Source organism: Triticum aestivum, chromosome 2D (genome assembly GCF_018294505.1).
Source record: "Triticum aestivum cultivar Chinese Spring chromosome 2D, IWGSC CS RefSeq v2.1, whole genome shotgun sequence".
NCBI lineage: Eukaryota > Viridiplantae > Streptophyta > Magnoliopsida > Poales > Poaceae > Triticum > Triticum aestivum.
Window position 1 is genome coordinate 653,585,042 of NC_057799.1, and position 19,646 is coordinate 653,604,687.

The 19,646-nt window shown below is 44.0% G+C and overlaps 1 pseudogene; it reads right to left on the bottom strand.

Annotated features, from left to right (window-relative positions):
- Positions 1–17,949: 17,949 nt before the first annotated feature.
- Positions 17,950–18,921, bottom strand: LOC123056205 (26 kDa endochitinase 2-like; annotated as a pseudogene).
- Positions 18,922–19,646: the final 725 nt, after the last annotated feature.

A 19,646-nucleotide genomic window follows, 5' to 3' on the forward strand; every position in this document is an offset into this window, starting at 1 on the left:
AGCTTAGAGCTAAGCAAACCCAAGAGATAACCTCCGTTGTGTGAGCTGAGTGTCAAGCTATCCCATATCCCATAAGAAAGATGTGTCTGAACTCATGCGGGAGAAGCAACGGATTTAGTAACTTGTACTCCTACTACTGCAGAAATGTGGATTGTTCTCCTCCTCCTCATCTTCTGACCTGAGATTAAATCTGTTTTCCAGTTTCAGCTAGGCGAGTGGAGCTCTGGATCCAGAGGGCGCTGCCTCTGACAGCAGCTCGACATCTATCTAGAGGTATTATGTAGTAGTAGTTTGGCTGAACTGCTGAAGGCAACCTGAATTTTCCTTTTCGCTGTCATGTTCATCACGGCTGGGGAAAAATGCTTTCTGATGCCGCCTTTTCGGAAAAAATGATTGGGGAGAGCGAGTACTGCTAACATGATTTTTGCCTGCTGGCGCTTTCCAGGGGTGTCTGGGCTATTTTTTTCGATAAGGGGCACTTTATTACTTAAAAGGTGTAAGCATTACACCCGGCCTCTGCATACTAAGGTGCACACAGCCAAAAGAAGTCCACACATAGAACAAAAACCAAAAAAGGCTGAATACTAAGAAACATCTAGTGTCTGTATAACGCCTAAGACGTATGGAGGCCAATTCTGAGATCATGCTGGCACTCATGTTGGGTAAAAGTACCCCTCACCATAGCCTCCAATCGTGTACAGGCCCTCGTAAAGAGGTCGCGATTCTCCACACCTTGTAGAGATGACCATAAACGAAGCGTCCCGATACATTCTTTGCTTGCATGAAATGAAAAATGAGAAAGAAACAATTAGTTGTTTTATGAGAAGAAGAGAAAGAAACAATTAGAAACTCACGCAAAGGTGCCTGCCTTCATGCTGCTGGACCGAATCGGTTCCGGCCCGCCTGCGAAAGATAGCCCAGGTACGTGGGATGAGTCCACGCATCTTCCATCCCGGCCCGGTCCATTCTCCATTCACCACGCGAAACAGTGACCTAGCTACTTGCCTCCCACCAACCCGCAGGAGCAAGCCGCCATCATTTCCGCTAGAGGAGGTCCTCGAGATTGGTGTCATCCCCTCGACGCCGACGGTGGGAGCGGCTCCGCCGCGTTCGCTCAACGCCAAGCAGTAGGTGAGCTCCCCCTTGCTTTTGATCTGCATTATGGGGATTTGTGTTTCTGGGTGATTCTCTTCTGTTGTCCCCTACATTAGGGCTGGAATTTTACAACGCCTCCTTTGTATCCCCGTGGAACCACCAGGCTGCTCGTCCTGCATTGGAGCTCTGCAGCGCCACCCAAGCTCCTCCAGATGAGAGCAACAGGGTGAGTTCCCCTATCCGCTGATCTGCATCTTTGTGATTTGGATGGATCTTCTTTTGATTCCCAGGGAGTTTATTACTGACCTAGCCTGTTTCATTCCCTTCCCTAGGAACAAATCCCCATTTCAGCAAGTTGAAGTAGCTCAGCAACCCCCCTCTCTGTTTACCACAAAAAATCTGAAGACAGAATTTCATGGTGACATATTTTCTTCAGTTAGCAGCTACTTGTATGCTTAAATCACTCCTGCTAACTTTGGGTGTGCAAATTTTTAAATCTTTTTCAAAACACACTAGTTAGGAGTAGCTAATGTTTAATCTGCACCCTTGAATTGGTTAGTGGATGGTTGTTGTGCTAGATCCCCTTTTGTTGTTATATAGGCAGTGAATGGTTTGTCTCCTTTGGTTGTTCGATTTTGCTGGAAGTGCAGAAAAAAAACCATCCCTGGGGATTGATTTCAGTTTTTATGTATGTGGCAGCTTCAAATTGCTGATTTTGCTTTATCATCGGATTTTTGTTGACTTCACGTGCTTATTTTTACAGGAAGTTTTGTATCTAAAGTGTTTTTTTGGAGATAACTGACTGGTTTCCCCCAACTGGCTGTAAGCACTGTAAGATCACTGTAATAACTGTTTTCATGTTTTCTGTAAGTTGTAGTCATAACGTCACTTGTAATAATTGCATAGTATTGGGTGCAAGATCTGTTTCTAATACACTGTTATTTTGGAAATTGGAGTACTGATTTGTATGGTTACTTGGTCTCCTGCATTGGGTTCGAGCTCATGCCTCATTTGCCTTCCCATGAAGCTCCCCGGGTCAGCCTCAAGCACAAGGTAAGTTATCCTATCTGTTGGTTTGCATCATTGTATTTTTGACGAATCTTCTTTCAAATCCCAGAGATTTTGTTCTTGACCTAGCCTGTTTCCTTCCCTTCCCTTGGAAAGAATTTACAATTCAGCAAAAGGAAGTAGATCAGCAGCCCTGTCCCTATTTACCCTGAAGCAAACGAAATTAGATTTTGAAGGTGACATATTTTCTTTCCTAGCAGCTACTTTCTTATATGCAAGAATATTGTATGCTTAAATTACTCCTACTAACTTTGCATTTCATAACATACTAGTTAGGTACTAATTGAATATGTTACTGAAGGGATGAATTCTATAACCTATGCTTACCATGTAACTTGTTTGTGAGTAGTTTGAATATTGGTTGGGTGCAAGTGCAAAATGACAGTAGGCAAAAGCAATTCTGAGGTAACCAAAAGCAATCTCGAGTTTAACTGTTTGTTTTGTTATTAGTGTTAGGTTAAGAAAAAATATTTTACCTCTGATTGACAGCGTTTTCGAGATCAGGCGGAGAAATGCAAGAAAAAATAAAGGGAACATGTCATTGCAAAAGTCGAGGCCATGATCCAGAGAACTCGCCATGTATGTGTTCTATACTTTTTGTAGTTCTTGTTTCTGAAATAAGTAGTTCTCTTGTTTTGTTCCTGAACGTAGTTGGGATGTACTTTTAGGACATCCCAACATTCCCATATGGCTACAAATATGAACACACAAATCCGATTAGTCGTCAAGCTCCTCTATGAGTTACTAAACCATCCAATGTCATCCATGACCGGCTAAGTTCAATGCCTACAATAGAGGAGCTAGAAAATCTGTACGGGCAGATTGACCAATATACATCGTCTTTGTCTCCACTTAGGTTGTCAAGTTTAAGGGAACATGTGGTAATGGAAAAGTTCAATGGTACTGTTGTCACTCCAGTGTGTTTTGATGGGATGAAAGTGAGTTGTACCTTCTCCCTTGTTTTGCTTTCTTTTCAATATCCTCATTGTATGTATGTCTCCATGTTTTTCCTCTTTCATGTTATGATATTGTGTTCCAAACCAAGTAGGCATCTGTCCTGTCCAGAAAATAATGAAGATATATAGTATAAGCTAAGTGTTTTTAACATGTTTCTCATTTGGACATCATCTATATCACATCATACGCATCAGAGATGGCAATGGGAACTTCCTAGAGTTCTTGCGGCAGATTGCAACTGGATATCTTCTTTCTTGTAAGTTGTTTGACAGTCTTTACAAGGTGGCTACGGTGTACTGGTGTTATTTCTGTGATGAACCTGGCTTTCTTAAAGATCTAAAAGGGATTTTCAACTTTAAAAGGACTCGGTACCAAGCTAGATATAGTGTCCCATAAGTACAATGGTTCTTTATTTTTACATTTATAGAATTGTGCATCCACATGAATCTTGATTGTTTGGTTTTTCTTTACAGGTGACTGCTTGGTTTCTCTTTATGGATTTAGGATTTTTCTTGCTCTCTATGTGGTTTATGAGCAACTTATTAATACTGCTGATGATGATCAAGATGTTGCTACTGTTCGTGATCAAGATGTTGCTGCTCTTGATGATCATCATGGTGCTACCGATGATGATCGTGATGTTGCTCATGATGATCCTGTTTACCGTAACAACCATCGTGACGCTAAAACTGTGGTAGTCTTGCACTTCTATTTCTTTGTTTTTTTTGTGAGTGTCCGAGGTTTGACCTCTTCAAAGATGGACGAATGAAACCATCACAACCAGAAAAAAGTACATTGTGAACAAGTTGGATAGGTCTTTGATGGTCTTGCTCGCCACTGGAATTACTCTTACAAAGCGGCGCTTTTGCTCAGGCTCATGATTAAAGACATAGAAATTGCACAAGCATTAAAGGTTGCGAGACCGGATATCTATGTGGAACTGAAAAAGTAGATCCAAAGTTACAATAAGATGGCTCGGGAGTGCTGCCAAGACATAGTTGGACATCATAAGGACATCCAGGTTGAGTTCAAGTTAACAAAGCAAAAGTTGCACGAGTTAGTGAATATACAAATATATTTATACAAAACTTTTATACTTGTTTCAATTTATTTTCATTATACTAGACTCTTAGTTAATATCCTTTTCGATTACTTAGTTGGTATAATTATCCACATAACAACATTGTTAAATAATAATTACTATTATTTTTAATATAGTTGTGATGTATATTATTGATAAAAAAACAGCAACATTTAAATTTCACATTATAGTAAAAATTGTTTGAATTGAATTTTCATGATTGCGTAAATCATGAAGTGTATTTGTACTTATTTATGTGTATATACATGTGTCTCTGTATACTTAAATATCAGTATGGTTTAGACTTCTTTAAAGCGTATCATTCATCCAATATCTATCTTAATAGTGGTTTCTAGTGGACTATGAAGTACCTAGATGACCCGTTGCACCATTGGCGCAAAGATCAACTGCAGCCCGAAAGTTAAGTGAACTATTTCAAACATAAAATGGAAGTTAAGTGAACTATTTGAAGACACCAACTACAACCAAGAAGCGAAGTACCTAGTACAACCGAAAATTCAGGTAAACTATTCGAATTATGTGTTTCATGAATGGTTTGAAAGTGGTTATATTCATATTGAGTTTGTATCTGCTTTGTATATTTACGAATGTTGTTGCACATGCCCTTCTATGCGTCATAGGTCAAATACCGCGCAACTGAGCCGAACTGGAGCCGAAAAAAGAAACAGCCCACGAATAACATATTTTACAATAATCCACAAATGCAAAAACATATGCAACCAAGAACTTAGGAGATCAATTTTAATGATGTTTTTCAGGAATTGCCTATAAACGATTAAGTTTGACTGCACCCCTACGAAAAATGAGTTGAACCATCGGAACTCGGTTTACCCTGAGAGGTGTGGTTATCACAATTTAATTTGGCGCATGACAACGGTCAAATAAAGTGCGGAACATGCCTGTCTGGGGGCCCCAATTCATGGGCCGAGGACATGCCCAGGGCAACCTCCCCTGCCACCCACTGCCTTCATCCTGCGTATGCAGCCCCGTGCGTTCATGTTGGGGCATGGCGTTTCTTCCACCAAGTAGAGGCGTCGACTCTGCATGTGATGGATGCGCCCTAATAAGCCCCTTCACATCCGAGTAAGTCCAACGTGGGAGCTCATAAAAGCGCCACACAAGTGCCAACGGGACAAAGCACATGACGACAAGTGTTCGGGTAGGCAAAGCCATAGCCATGAGAAAGATAATGAAAGAGATCTTGGTCACCGACAACGAACGCAAGTGTGTGTATGTACTATGCACTTCCCTTTCGTCCATACCATAACCGGCTAGGGATGGAGGTCACCGTGTTAGTCGGGGCCTCACTTCTGTAAAAAAAGCCAGTGACCTTCCACCGGCCTGACAACAGCACAAGAGAGGTATTTGAGACCATCCTATTCCACAAACAACATGCTAAAGGCCTAACTACGTCTTCCACATCGTGTGTAGGGCGTTTGCCTCGGCTCGCGCATCAAAGAGACTTGTATCATGCGCCGGGCGAGTTCGTTACTTTGCTCCATGACCGAATGTATCCCTTTGGTCCCTATCTATCTTTCCACCTGGTCCTGTCGAGCCAGTCTCCGGATCCGCCTGCTCCTAGTCAGGAAAGTGATTAAATAGACTAAATTTGACAATCAGTGCTTTCTTGATACGTCTCCAACGTACCTATAATTTTTTATTGTTCCATGCTATTATATTATCAATCTTGGATGTCTTATATGTATATTTATGCTATTTTATATCAATTTTTGGGACTAAGTTATTAACCCAAAGCCCAGTGCCAGATACTGTTTTTTCCATGTTTTTGTTTTTGGCAGGGAATCATTACAAAACGGATTGCAATCGCTATGAAACTTTTTGACGATTTTTCTTGGACCAGAAGACACGCAATAGACTTGAGAAGGAAGTCGGGAGATGCAACAGATGGCAGCAAGCTCACCCCAGACGGCCTTGGGGGGGGTGCCCCTCAGGCTTGCCAGCTCCTGGTGGACCCACTAACCCTAATCTTGGCACTATAAATACCCAAATAATCCCATTAGTCCGAGGAGAGGGAAAAATTATAGTTCCGCCGCCACTAGTTCCAGAGATTCGAGATCCCATCTATAGCCTTCCCGGTACTCTGCCAGAGGGGGTTTCGATCACGGAGGGCTTCTTCATCAACCTTGCTACCCTTCCGATGAGTTGTGAGTAGTTTACCACAGACCTACGGGGCCATAGCTAGTAGCTAGATGGCTTCTTCTCTCTCTTTGATCTTCATTACAAAGTTCTCTTCGGTGATATATTCGATGTAATCTTTTGCGGTGTGTTTGTTGAGATCCGATGAATTGTGGGTTTATGATTTGATGATCTATGAATATTATTTGAGTCTTCTCTGAACTCTTTTATGCATGATTAAGATAGCTTTTATTTCTCTCTGATCTATTGATTTGGTTTGGCCAACTAGATTTATTTTTCTTGCAATGGGAGAGGTGCTTTTTAGTGGGTTCAATCTTGTGGTTCTCAATCCAAGTGAGAGAAAGGGACATGACACGTATTGTATTGTTGCCACTAAGGATAACAAGGTGAGGTTTCTTTCATATTGCTTGGATTTATCCCTCTACATCATGTCATCTTTCTTAAGGTCTTACTCCGTTCTTGTTAACTTAATACACTAGATACATGTTGGATAGCGGTCGATGTGTGGAGTAATAGTACTAGATACAGGGAACAGTAGGTCTACTTGTCTCGGACGTGACACCTATATTCATGATCATTGCTTTGATATCGTCATAACTATGCGCTTTTCTATCAATTGCTCAACAGTAATTCGTTCACCCACTGTATACCTTCTATAAGAGGGAAGCCTCTAGTGAAAACTACCGCCCCCGGGTCTATTTTCCATCATATTATTATTTCAAATCTACAAAACCAAAAATACAAAAATACTTTGCTGCAATATATTTACTTTTGTTTTACTTTGAGTTTATGTTTTATACCTATCTCTATCAGATCTCATCCTTGCAAATAACTGTGAAGGGATTGACAACCCCTTTATTGCGTTGGGTGCAAGTATTTGTTTGTTTGTGTAGGTACACCTATTGGAAGCTTGCTTGTTTCTCCTACTGGATTGATACCTTGGTTCTCAACAACTGAGGGAAATACATACTCTATTTTGCTACATCACCCTTTCCTCTTCAAGGGAAAAACCAACGCAGGCTCACGAAGTAGCAAGAAGTATTTCTGGCGCCGTTGCTGGGGAGGATTCACAACAAGTCAAGACAAGATCTCTCCCGTGAACTTGCCGATTTCGGGTGCCGTTGCCGAGGAGATCTACATCAAGCCTACCAAGTACTCCTCATAAACTATCATCTCTTCCATTTACATTATTCGCCTTGCCTCTCGTTTTCCTCTCCCCCACTTATGAAACACTTTTACAAAAACATTTGCCTTTTTCGTTTGCCTTTTTCATTTGCCTTTTTTGTTTGCCTTTATGTCTTACTTGGTCTGTTAGTTTGCTTGCTTGCCATAATTGTGTGCTTATTCCAAATCAGAAAGAAAAATCAAGAAGAACGAAAGGTTTATGGATCCACATGCTCTTGCTAATCTCTTTAAAAGATCCAATTATGATGACCCAATTGCTAGTGAGTTGAGTGCACTAGATTATCTTTATGAATTTTTGCTTGAGATACGTGAATCTAAATATGAAGTGATTCACGATCAAAAGCATGATTGAAATGATGTTATTATAAATCCTATTAATGTCAATTGTGTTAATAATATGCAAAACCCCAAGCTTGGGGATGCTATTTTCTCTATGTCCACTACTTATTGTAATGGTCATGATTGGGGTGATGCTTCTTATGATTTTGAAAATTTATATAAGACTCATGATGAATATGATATTGATTATAGTGTTTGCAATAATATTCAAAGTTGGTTTGGAAGAGTGTCAACTTTAGATCCCACATATTTGGAGAATGTTCAATCTTATGAAATTTTTGGCAAAAGTGGGTTTGGAAAGGTCACGACTTTAGTTAGTGATAATCCCACTATTTTGGAAGAGTGTCAACTTTGCATGCATGTGGATCATTTAGAGAATATGTTATGTGATAGCTATATTATTGAATTTGAGTGTGTTCCTACATGCAATTATTATGAGTGAGGAAAATATGGTTGTGGAAATCTTCATGTTACTAAATTACCTCTCTTGATGCTTAAATCGCCAAGGTTTTATTCTTGTTCCTTGCATATGCTAGTTTTTGGTTGCCTTACAATTTGTTTGCTTATATAATGCCTATGCATAGGAAGTATGTTAGACTTAAATGTGCTTTTACATGCTATATGATGCTCTCCTTGTGTTTCAATTATTATCTATCATGCGAGCATCATTGAAATCTCAAAACCTATCCTAATGGCTATAAAGAAATAGCTTGTTGTGAGACAACCCAATAATTTTTCTTTCTGTTTGATAATAAATACATCATTAACCTTCTGTTATGATGGAGTTTGAGTGCTTTTAATTAATGTTTGTGCCAACTTAGACCTTGGGAACTATGTGGAAGAGAAATTAATTTGATCCAGTAAAAAACAGAAACTTTTGCGCTCAGCGCATGAACCGTTAAATGTCGCTGGAAAGTGAGATTGGTCTAATTCTTTTTGCACTGGATTGGTATACAAAATGTTCAATTTTTCCTATTTTCAGAATTTTTAGAGTCCAGGAAGCATCGAGGTAGTCCAGATTGCTACAAACTGTTATGTTTTTCACAGATTATGTTTTTGATGCATTGTTTACATACTTTGATGAATCTATGGCTTGTATGGGGGGGTATAAACTATGGTGAGGTTGGAATATAGTAGGTATTATGCAAATATAAAATTGGAATAGGTTTGGGACAGTATCTAAGTGGTGGTTTGCTTTCTCTTTCACTAACGGATCTCACGAGTTTTCTGTAGTGAAGTTTTCAAATTTTGGGTGAAGTTTTGATGGAGTAAGGAATAAGGAGTGACAAGAGCCTAAGCTTGGGGATGCCAAAGGAACCCCAAGGTAATATTCAAGGACAACCAAGCGTCTAAGCTTGGGGATGCCCCGAAAGGCATCCTCTCTTTAGTCTACGATCCATCGATAATTTACTTGAGGCTATATTTTTTTTCACCACGTGATATGTGTTTTGCTTGGAACGTCGTGTATTATAGGAGTCTTTGCTTTGTTTGATTTTTAGTTTTATACAATCATCCTTGCTGGACACATCTTTTTGATAGAGATACACACTTATCGTGGATTTGTTAGAATACTCTTTATGCTTCACTTATATCTTTTGAGCTAGGCAATTGCTCTAGTGCTTCACTTATATCATTTTTAGAGTCTTAAAAATAGTATGGCAATTTCTTTGGGCTATGAATTTGGTCCTAACATGATAGGTATTAAAGAGGGATACAATAAAAACTTTCATGTATATCACTAAATGTTTGAGAAGTTTGATTCCTTGCATTAGTTTTGCAACATTAAGGTGGTGATATTAGAGTCATGCTAATGAGTAAATTGTGGTTTAGTAAAAATACTTGTCTTAAGGTTTGTGATCCCCGTAGCATGCACGTATGGTCTTCTAGTTATGTGATGAAGTTGGAGCACAATTTATCCTTGATTGTCTTCCTTTCCGTGGAGGTCGGGAGCGCGATGGTTAACTCCTACCAACCTCTCCCCTAGGAGCATGCGTAGTAATACTTTGCTTCGAGGGCTAATAAACTTTTTGCAAAAAGTATGTGAGTTATTTATGACTAATGTTCAGTCCATGGATTATACGCACTCTCACCCTTCCACCTTTGCTAGCCTCTCTAGTACCGCGCAACTTTCACCGGTACCAAACACCTACCTTATACCATTCCTCAAAACAGCCACCACACCTACCTATTATGGCATTTCCATTGCCGTTCCGAGATATATTTCCATGCAACTTCCACTGTTCCGTTGTATCATGACATACATCATTATTGTCATATTTCTTTGCATGATCACATAGCCTACATGCTGTTGTGGCAAGGCCACCATTCATCATATTCATACATGATATGTTTAGATCATTGCACATCCTGGTACACTGCCAGAGGAATTCATATAGTGTCATGATTTTGTTCTAGTATCAAGTTGTAATTTTGAGTTGTAATTAAATAAAAGTGTGATGTTCATTATTAGAGCATTGTCCCATGTGAGGTATTAAAAAAAGAGGCCAAATGAGCCCAAGAAAAAGAGAGGCCAACTGAGCCCAAGAAAAAAGAGGCCAAAGAGCCCACTAAAAAATGAGAGAAAAGAGAGATGGGACAATGTTACTATCCTTTTTCCACACGTGTGCTTCAAAGTAGCACCATGATCTTCATATAGAGAGTCTCCTATGATACTACTTTCATATATTACTAGTGGGAATTTTTCATTATAGAACCTGGCTTGTATATTCCAATGATGGGCTTCCTCAAATGCCCGAGGTCTTCATGAGCAAGCAAGTTGGATGCACACCCACTTAGTTTTCTTTTGAGCTTTCATACACTTATAGCTCTAGTGCATCCATTGCCTGGCAATCCCTACTAACTTGCATCGATATCAATTGATGGGCATCTCCACAGACCATAGATTTGTCGAGTTGATGTGAGACTTTCTCCCTTCTTTTGTGTACTACCACCTTCTATTCCACCTATAGTGCTATATCCATGGCTCACGCTCACGTATTGTGTGAAGAGTTGAAAAAGCTAAAGTGCGTTAAAAAAGTATGAACCAATTGCTTGGCTAACACCACGGTAGTACATGATTTAAACTTGTGTTAAGAAGAGGTAGCATAACAAGACTATATGATTTTGTAGGTATAACGTTCTTTAGCCATTATATTTGTACGACATAATTGCTTGTTATATATGCTTGAAGTGTCATTGTTTTTATGTCAATATAGAGTTTTTTTTGAATCATACGGATCTAAATATTCATGCCACATAAAGAAACATCATACGATAAACATGTTGGGTAGCATTCCGCATCAAAAAAATCTTTTTTATCATTTACCTACTCGAGGACGAGCAGGAATCAAGCTTGAGGATGCTTGACACGTCTCCAACGTATCTATAATTTTTTATTGTGCCATGCTAATATATTATCAATCTTAGATGGTTTATATGCATATTTATGCTATTTTCTATCAATTTTTGGGACTAACTTATTAACCCAGAGCCCAGTGCTAGATACTGTTTTTTCCGTGTTTTTTGTTTTTGACAGGGAATCGTTACCAAACGGAGTCCAATCGCTACGAAACTTTTTGACGATTTTTCTTGGTCCAGAAGACACGCAATAGACTTGAGAAGGAAGTCGGGAGATGCACCGGATGGAGGCAAGCTCACCCGGCGCGCCATGGGCGGGGGCGCTCCCCAGGCTTGCCAGCTCCTGGTGGACCCCCAAACCCTAATCTCGGCACTATAAATACCCAAATACTCCCATTAGTCCGAGGAGCGGGCAAAAATACAGTTCCGCCACCGCAAGTTCAAGAGCTCCGAGATCCCATCTATAGCTTTCTTGGTTATTGCCGGAGGGTGTTTCGATCACGGAGGGCTTCTTCATCAACCTTGCTGCCCTTCCAATGAGTTGTGAGTAGTTTAACACAGACCTAGGGGTGCATAGCTAGTACCTAGATGGCTTCTTCTCTCTCTTTGATCTTCAATACAAAGTTCTCTTCGGAGATCTATTCGATGTAATCTTTTGCGGTGTGTTTGTTGAGATCCGATGAATTGTGGGTTTATGATTAGATTATCTATGAATATTAATTGAGTGTTCTCTGAACTCTTTTATGCATGATTTAGATAGCTTCCTATTTCTCTCCAATCTATTGATTTGGTTTGGGCAAAGATTGATTTTTCTTGCAATGAGAGAGGTGCTTTGTAGTGGGTTCAATCTTGCGGTGCTCAATCTCAGTGACAGAAAGGGACATGACACATATTGTATTGTTGCCACTAAGGATAATAAAGTGGGGTTTATTTCATATTGCTTGGATCCATCACTCTACATCATGTCATCTTGCTTAAGGCGTTACTCCGTTCTTGTTAACTTAATACACTAGATGCATGCTGGATAACGGTCGATGTGTGGAGTAATCGTAGTAGATGCAGGCAGGGGCCGGTCTACTTGTCTCGGATGTGATGCCTATATTCATGATCATTGCCTTAGATACCGTCATAACTATGTGCTTTTCTATCAATTGCTCAACAGTAATTCGTTCACCCTGTCGTACTTATTGGACGTGGACATCCACTCTGACGATGACCGACAATAGTTCAGTGGTGGAGCTCTAAATCAATAGCCCAGAACTAGGGGCTCTCGGGCGTGGTGGATCTAAGAGCATCTCTAGCCGCGCCCCCAACCGGCCCCCCAGGCCCCTTTTCAGCGTCGGCGTCCAAAAAACGGCCCAGTCGCGCCCCTAGGAGCCCATTTTTCGCCGTTAGGCCCGAAACTAGCGCCGGCGGACCCAGGCCAAACCCGGCGCGCTGGGGGCGCCCGGGGGCACCGGGGTAATCATTTTTGGCGCGAAAGAAAGGCGGGCCCGCCGAGTCAGCGACCTCCGCGCCTCGTCGTCCTCACATCGCCTCGGTTTCCCGTGGGGAATCAATGCCAAGGCCGCCGCTGGTCAGCCTTCCATTGATTCCTCACGGGCGGCGCAGTGAGGCGACGCGCCCCCCGCCACACGTACACACGGCGCCGCCCCCCTGCCGCTAAATAAATCAGCACCTCCCTCTCCGGTGGACACACCCCACCCGCAGCCCTCTCTCTCCCCGTGCACAGCCGCCGCTGACGAGCACTCTTTCCTCTCCCACCAAGTTCACAGCCACCGAAGACGATGGGCGATAGGTTCCCCGACAATGGGGCGACAGCCAACGGCTTCGGCCGCCGCTCTCTGCACAAGTGGGAAGCCCATCTCGACATGCGCCTCCCGACATGCACGCGCCGGGGTGGTGGAGACTCAGCACCGGAGGTGTCCCAGTCCCCCCGCTGCCTAACGTAACGAGCCCCGACAACTTCCACGCCTCTGTCGGAGGAGTAGCGGGCCCTCCCGGAGTACGATGCCGGCAACCACGAGGCGTGGGCGACGTACTTCGAACGCCGATAGGCGGAGCGGCTGGCCTCCACCAACAACGTGCTGGTGGTGCAGGGGAGCAAAAACAACGACGGCCGCCGCCTGTGGTGGGGCGCCCCCGGCCGCACGCTCCACGCCGTCCTCGAGTACCTCGAGGGCGGCAACGATCCGCCGCTGACGTACCGGGCCGCCTCTGTCCCCCGCCGGAGTGGCGGCCAATGGATGCCGAGGAGGACCGGCTCCTCTTCCTCCTCCTCCCGATCCTCCTCCCACTCCTCCAGGTCGCTGGCACTCTTCAGCGTCAAGGCCGAGCCCGCGGAAACGCCGCTCGGCCGGCGCACCCGCAGCGCTGGCATCGTCATCAATGAGGGCGGGCGTGCCTCCTCCTCGGCTCCTCTCCGCCTCATTAAGCCGAAGACGGAGCCGGGGCTCACCCCGTGAAGACGGAGCCGGGGCTCGCCGACGTGAAGATGAAGCCAAGGCTCGACGACTTCACGGCCATGAAGTGGGCGCGGGAAGATTGGGCGCGGCTGGAGACGAAGCCAGGGGTGTCGTCGTGCTTGAAGACAGCGACGACGACGCGCCGCCACCAGCCAACCCTGTCCGCCTGGGCGACCCTGGGCAGGGGTCCAACAGCTTGAAGAAGGAGAAGGACGATGGCGGCGACGGCGCCGACTTCGTCGCGTTCAGCGAGTTCTTCGGCCTGTAGTCACTACTAGGGAAAACCCTAGTAGTAGCGCGGGTTTTAACGCCATCAGTAGCGCGGGTGGCCACGCTACTAATAAGGCGCTACAGCTAACAGATAGTGGTAGCGCTTTATGTACCCGTGCTACTAGTATTGACTGTATTAGTAGCGGTTTTCCAACATGCGCTACTAATAAGTGGTTGTAGCGCTTTTCTTTGCCCGCGCTACTGCTGTATCTTTTAACATTTTTCCCTGCTTCCTATTGATCTAGAACAGTACCCCATTTCAATAAACTGCAATTTCACATATACCAAATAACAATACCATTAACCACAATACCATATAGTCATACAGTAGTCATACAATATCATTAAGCATTATAGGTACTCATATATAGTCAATATGCATCCTCACACACATATATGGTTCATACAGGAGCATATATGATGAGAAGTACTAGGTAGTCATACAGCATATAGCAGTCTACTAGGGGTAGTCATACAGCCACACACATATGTAGTTCTAGATGATATCGACGACGACCATCATCCTCAAGCCATGGCGGTGGGTGTTCCTGATAGTAATTAGGATGGCCAGTCCAACACGAAGATTCTTGCCAACGAGGAAGCTCTTCCACCCAACCGAGCTAAAGTGTGTGCGACCGTCCGTGTCCACGCCGTACGCACAGGTGGTGACGGAGCCCCTGGTGGTAACGCGTATTCCAGCTGAGCCTTCTTCATCAGTCTTGATACCACAACTCACAGATAGGCTCTTTGGCAATTTCTGAATAAGAAAAACATATCAATTAATAAGTAGCCTTGCACATACTCTTGCAAATATATTTCTACTAAGTATAGGTTTCTACACTATCAAAAACTGTACTACATTTCTACCAAGGTTGAATTCTACTAAGTAAGCATGTAATCGGATTGTACACTAAGTATAACATACCATAACATGCCGATCAACCATGGTACTTGTCAGGCAGGTCACGAATGGCACCCCAACAAAGTCAGCACGTGGCGGAATTATGTCCCATATATAGGTTGCACACCTCGTGCTCGCTCAGCCTTATTCTTCGAGTATATATGGCTTCATCAAGTGGGCCCTCATCATATTCATCTGTGTTGAGATAAATGACGGCTAGCTTGGGTCTTTCTGCTCTAAAGGAGAGGCTGATCAACTCACCACTAGTGATACCCATGTGGGAGATGAAACAGTTCCATCCATATCCTTCGATCTGTGACATATTTCGTCCTTTCTCGACCTCCATAGTGTAGGGGCCCCCAGGAGCTTCAAAGGTCACAATGTCTCCGGTCAGCTTGCTGAATTCCAACCTCGCAATGCATGGAATGATCTGTGTATACACAATGATATATACACAATGCATTAATGCCAATAACACTAAAAACAAAATAGTTGTTACAAGTTTCATATATTTTGTTACGCCGCAGGAAGAAAACTAGGCTAGAAGTAGATGCCGAACAACGTGCCAGTTGCAAGGCTGCTGGCGCATCTTGACTTGCACAGTCGACATGGTGGTGGTGGTGGTGGTGTCGCCATTTTCCTAAAGCAATATTAGAAAAGGATTAAGGATCCATTTCAGAGGAAAAATCCGGCATGACCTTTGCTAAAAAAGGACATATTGAGCACCTGAAATTTGCCAGAACGGAAATTAATCAACACTCCGGCAAAACATAGGCCACTCGGAGCTAAACTGCAAACATGGTCACTTGGGCAAACACATATCCTATTTGAGCAACACTAGATATACATGTTTATATCTACATCATATGAGCAATTCTTGAGCAACACTAAATAAACTAATTGTACTAAAAAAATCTACATCATCATCTATTCAAAATGTTCTATACCTAAAACATCTACATCATCATTCACTATTACTATTTCTTTTACTAAACCCTAAAAATATGCTCTAAGTTCAGACTATAACAAGTACAGAACATTTTTTTTAAATTGTACCAACTAAAAATTTCCATTACTAAAATTTCTAATCAAAAGACCTAAAATTTCCTATTCTATTCAAAACACCTAAAATAGGCTTAAAAATTATTCTATTACAGAACCTACATTCTACAATGTATACATTCTAAAATCTACATTTAAACTACCTACATTCTACAAGAACAGAGAGAGTGGAGGGAGGAGGGGTAGGAAGGAGGGAGGGAGGAGGGGTAGGAAGGAGGGAGGGAGGAGTGGGAGGATGGAGGGAACAGGTGGGAAGGATGGGGAGGGGGGTAGGAGGAGCTACCTCGGTGGCGGTGACGGCGGGGGGGGGGGCGAAGGCAGCGGGGTGGAGGAGGGAGGGGGCGATGACCGGCGGGATGGAGGAGGGAGGGGCCGACGGCCGGCGGCAGGATGGAGGAGGGAGGGGGCGACGGCCGCCGGCGGGATGGAGGATGGAGGGGGCGACGGCGGGATGGAGGAGGGAGGGGGCGAAAATGCGGCGACGGCAGACGACAGGGCCGGTGCGGGGGAGAGTGAGTTGGAGCAGAGAGAGGAGAGTGAGGGGCGGCCTAGTGATAGGATGGCTTTAGAAGTAGCACGTATCTTGGTAACGCACCGCTGCTAAACACCCTAGCAGTAGCGCCTTACTATAAAAAATCACTACTGCTAAGTGTAAGCATGCAAAAATACATTGGCCATCAATGGTTTTTGTGTGTACAATTTAAATTGTCAATATGAGTCCTCTCCCGGTAGGAACCGGAGAAGACTCATATTGCGGCCATAAATTTTACACATAGAGTTCAATGAAGACCAAGAGGTTGTGATAACTTGAGAAGTAACATATTTAAGTTGGTAAACACCCTGTTCGTGGAGCGAGGTGGGACTAAACTTGTGGACTGAACTTAGCAGTAGCGAGTTGCATCGAAAGGTGCTGCTGCTAACATCAATAGCAGTAGCGCGCTATGTAATACAACGCTATTGCTATAACTAGCTTAACGGCGAGGTCATGACAATTATAGCAGTAGCGCGGTTTACAAAGGACGCGCTACTGCTATGTTCCTTTCAACAGCGCGTTTTTGTGGCACGCGCTGCTACTAAATAGCAGTAGCTCCGTATTTTAAAGCGCGCTGCTGGTAAGATTCTGTGTATAAGGTTTTTCCTAGTAGTGAGTCGCGGCTCTTTATTTTTTTAGTAAATTTCATGTTTTCTATGTAATAAAATGCAGAACGCCGAAGTTTATGTCCTGTTTGCCGAATCTTTGTCATGTTTGCCGAATTTTAGCCGATTTATTTTTCAAAAAAGTTTTAGAAAGGGCGTCTAGGGGCGACCCTGTGGGCGGCGGCTGGGAACCCAATCGCCCCCAAGCCGATTTTTAGCGCCAAGTCACCCCCGAGCGGCGATTTTTCGAGCCCCATGGGAGGCCAACGGCTAACGTGGCAAATGGATTGATCGATGCAAATGATTTGAGAGGTCAATATAGTAAATTCAAACAAGTTGGAACCTTAGAAAGATAATACCGACCAAATAATTAACGTTGAGGGTCTGCAAATAAGCTCAGATATGAACTTCAAGAAGTAAAATAGACACATGTCAATCGCGACCAAATGCACGAGCTCTACAACTAAGTGTCGCATTATGTCCTTTTGCCACCCTCAGCACAATTTACTGGCTTGCTATCGATGTTATAGCCATTGGATTTTGTGCGGATACTATTTTTTAGTTTTTACTCCTATTTCACTTTTGGTAGGACCGTAGGAGACGCTTGAGAAATAACCGAGTGAGCTTAGGTGCTCTCCACAATCTATCTTTATCTTGGTACTCCTGGTACAGCTGCAATCAAGTTTGGTCCGCGTGTGTCCCATGACTTAACAATGGGAACTTTTTCTTGAACCGTATATATATCCACAGATTACACCTCGAGATATATTTATTGGTGATCACACTTACACATGCATAGATCAAGAACCCAAACTCTTACTAGGTACATAACAGGTTCATGTTACCAGTCGTTTTTACTGTGACGCAAGCTCTGCCGAGAGCCCGTCTTTGAATGACCTCTCGTTGTAGCAGTCGAGGTTGCTACTGTAGCCGACGCCAAGGACGTCACAATAGCGCTTGTAGAACCCGATCCGGTCAACCACCTCGGGATTCTGCCCCTTTCCGCACTCGATCCCACCGTTGATGATGTTGGTGGCGGCGTTGTCAGCCGCCGACGGCGTCCACTGGCCCGTGATCACAGCGTGCGACGCCGGCTTGTTTGCTTGCGCCGTCATCCGGAACCACAATGCGGTCTTGAACTACACCGTCGCGTCTGTCGCCACCAGGTCCGGGTTGTTCAGCAGGTCCACCCCGATAGCCCGCCCTGCCTGGTCGTAGTTGTAGTTCCAGGTGAGCTCGATCGGGCCGCGGCCGTAGTACTTCTTGCCCGACGCGCACGGCCACTCTGGCTTTGGCTCGCAGTAGCTTTTCGGTGTGCCATCCCCTTTCTCTTGCTTGAAGCAGTAGCCCCAGGAGTAGGGGCCGTCTGGTGCCGTGGCCCACCCACCGGTGTTCTCGTGGGAGGTCTGCCCGAGGAAGGCCGCCACCTTCCGCTTCCGCATCTCCGTGCTCCCGGTGGTGCCGAAGAACGGGTATGCGGCGGCGGCGGAAAGGAAGGCGTCATATGTGTAGAACCCACGAGCTAGGCATGCCCTGTCGTTGCGGTGGAGGAGGAGCCGCTCGAAGAGGTCCCTGAACAGGATGGAGGACACGCCCTGGCCGCTGGGACCGCAGCCGCTGCACTGGCTCTGGCAGCCGGCGCCGCAGTAGGCATCGTGGCTGCAGCAGTACCCGTATTGGCTGCAGCAGAGGCAGTTTGCGCATGTCGCGCTGCGTTCACGGCCGTGGCGAGCGCTGCTGCCACAACTATGGCCAGGATGGCCGCCACGGTGGTGGACTTCATCGGTCCTACTACGGTGCCGGATAGAGGCGACAAATGTCGTCATTTATAGATCTTGTGTGCTGAAAATCGGTGGAGAAATGTCGTCATTTATAGTTTTTCCATTTGAAATCTCTAAAGGGATAAATATTTAAAAACGGAGGGAGTAGTCAATACATGATGATTGATCAAGACGTACACTGATCGGATTGGTGTTGCCAAACACAAGACACAAGATTTACCTGTTAGGACTCTTTCAATGCATAGGTGCTTAGATGAAGCGCATATTAAAAAGTTTAGCAACTACAACCCCAAAGCTTAGGTGCCTAACTTGTAGCTAAACCCCCTTCATTTAGGTGCCTAACTCTTGCATCCATGCAAGCTTCTTTTACTTAATTGTTTTTTCTAGGTTCAAATGATTAGCATTGTTTATTTATGTGCTCACCATACTCAACTCTCTCCTCTTAATTATTTTCCACGTTAGAATCAATACAAGGTGGAGCATTGCAAAGTGCCTTACTAATATTGCATAACTTTGTGTTCTGTACTGTATATTCTTTTGTGGGAAAAAATTCCGATCTATTCATCAACTATCAAGGTAGTACGAAGTACACCAGAGGTAAATTTACATCTTGGTCCGTAGACCACCTAGCGATGACTACAAACGCTGGAGCAAGCCGAAGGCGCGTCGCACCCATCACCCTCCCTCACCGAGGAAGGGAAACCATTTTTGTAGTATACGGTTTGGAAGTTGTCATGGTAAGGCCCTTGAAGAGCAGCGCGCTAGAACAA